The 2,444-nt window shown below is 34.8% G+C and overlaps 1 protein-coding gene across 1 annotated transcript in view; it reads left to right on the top strand.

The window, feature by feature from the left end:
- The window catches only part of Stk3 (serine/threonine kinase 3), a 249,173-nt gene that overhangs the window by 42,172 nt on the left and 204,557 nt on the right, over positions 1–2,444 (top strand). The gene's annotated exons all lie outside the window — the stretch shown is intronic.

Here is a 2,444-nt window from a genome sequence, read left to right as displayed (position 1 = left end):
TGTTCATTAATTCATAATTGCCCTGCGCCTCGTTACATTTTCACTTTCTTTGATGCTCCTTAGTAGTTTCGTTAAGTGTTTTGCTTTAATTTTGATACCTCTTTGACTTAACAATAAAAAGTTGTATGGTTTTTTTTTTTAAAAAAAAAGAGTTGTGTGCTAAGTGCAAGTTAATATACACTATTATTATTACTACTATTACTACTACTATTAAATTTTATTTAAAATAGTAATTAAGTTTATTTATAGGATTAGTATTAGAAAGTTCCTTTTGTAGGAATTTAAAAATAAACAGCTATATATTAAGCATATTTAGCATCTCTATGCATTTATGTATCTTAAACATTATATATTGCTATGAAATTGAAGCTTTTTAAAGATAAGCTACAGTTTGGATTAGAAGTTTTCAAAATGATCCAAGTGTAATTAGTTATAAAACTATGCATTGACATGAGTAAGAAAGCTTGTATCTTAGGTCTTGCACTTGGGAACATTCTAAGCTGTTGCTCAATGCTGTTCTCCCTTCTTTGGGCTAATTTTTATTTTGGCAGCTTGTTTGCACTCAACCCAGACCATCAGCATACTGAATTTAAGTTTTAATTTTTCTATGAGCTAGACTGATGGTCTGGAGGAAAAAGCATAATTGAAAAGAAGTTGAGCTTCCTCATCTATTAAGTAACAATGACACTTTATAGTTCTTTCCATGCTTGACAGCTTTATTTACATGCCAGTTGAATGGAATGATGTAAATAAGACTAAGTTTTTATATTCTTCACTTGCTAGATGGTAATGCAAGATGATAGATCAATTCTGTAAAGAGTTAAGAGTTTTTAAAGGGAAAGGGAAAATTATTCAGCTTAATACAATTAGGATGAAACTAGTTGCTTAGCAAATTCCTAAGAGAATAGTCATTGACTGATAATCCATTCAACAGAGTACACTTCGTGGCTTATTTTAATCATTGTTTTATCTCTAGCATTTGAACAGCACTTAGCAAGTAAAATGCTCTGTAAATATTCTAATAATTGGAGATTTAGCGACCCAAGGATTAGATGAGAGAGGGCAGAAAATGGCTTAGGTGAGGAAGTAAGGGTCTGCTTCCATAAGTCCAGTGTAACCCCATGCTTATCAAAGGAGATTGGTCTCACCATCTAGTTTAGATGGCTTTTCTTTTTCTTAATCAGTTCCTTAGGGCCATTGCCATGTTTGATGGGTCTGTGTGAAGATCATGTTCTTGTTACGTTTGTTTTTGCTGGAGATTTTCCCACTTGTCTTCTCATGGCGACCAAAGCAGCCCGCGTCTCTTTGTGGTTTTCTAATGTCTTCCTGTTTGCTTCCCACGGTTTCTGTTCTCAGATGTGTGGGCATTTTCTTGAGGAGTCTTTCTTGGCTTTTCCTGATTTCTTGTTCTAATGTAGACTCGTTGCCTTTTAGGTCTGCTGTACAGCTGCAACCTTGGGCTTTCTTTCCACTGGATTCCTGGGTTAGTGCCACAGTTTTCTTACATTTCCCGTTTCCTCCTTGCTTTCTAGTCTAGTCTAATTGTCTTCTTTTTGAAACATAAGTTCCACTATTTGAGTTCTTGCATATCTGAAACTAACTTTAATTTACTTGTCTTTATATGTTGCTGGTGGCTTATGAAGAACTTTAAATAAAAGATAATTTTTTATTAAAATTGAGAGACTTGACTCATCATGTTCTAGACTCTGGTGGTGTTGATATGCCTTAGTGTCTGTCTGCTCCTACTTATTTGTGGCTCTCACTGCCCCTGAACATTTTGGGGCATTTTTTTAATCTTATGTTTCTGATACTTCACAAGGAACAAAGTATATAAGAAGACTGGGTTTAATTTAAATCTTTGTCAGTAGTTATGCTCAGGATATACTCTATTCTTTTAGCATAAACAGTTGTGTTTCCTTACCTTTGGAAAAGCTTTTTTGATATTTTTCCTGCTTTCTTCATTAGATGATGATGTGTTTCATACAATTGATACATATATAGAATGGATAGAACATATGCACACATACACATAAATATTTTGTCTGTATCATTGCCTTTGTTAGAAGGTAGTGAGAGAGGATTTTTTTGTACATCTCTTTCTGACTTTTCTATTTGACTGTTTATCTCAGCAGTTATATTTTAGTTCACAGGAACTTCTTATTTTTATTATTTCATTCCCATAACATGGTGATAACTGAAATATGTATGCACACACTTTTCAATTGCTGTGAAGATTGTTCAGTTTTTATTTATTTTTTGTTTTGCGAGTCATCTAGTTTGCTACCTTTACCTCTTCCTCTGTCCCTCCCTTCTCTTCCTTACCTCCATTACTCTGTCCCTCCCTTCTCTTCCTTACCTCCATTACTCTGTCCCTCTCTTCTCTTCCTCCCCTCCCTTCCTCTGTCCCCCCTTCTCTTCCTCCCCTCCCTTCCTCTGTCTCCCCT

This window comes from Mastomys coucha, unplaced genomic scaffold, assembly GCF_008632895.1.
Source record: "Mastomys coucha isolate ucsf_1 unplaced genomic scaffold, UCSF_Mcou_1 pScaffold7, whole genome shotgun sequence".
NCBI lineage: Eukaryota > Metazoa > Chordata > Mammalia > Rodentia > Muridae > Mastomys > Mastomys coucha.
Note: the sequence above shows the minus strand (reverse complement) of the source record. Positions and strands in the feature narration are given on the sequence as shown.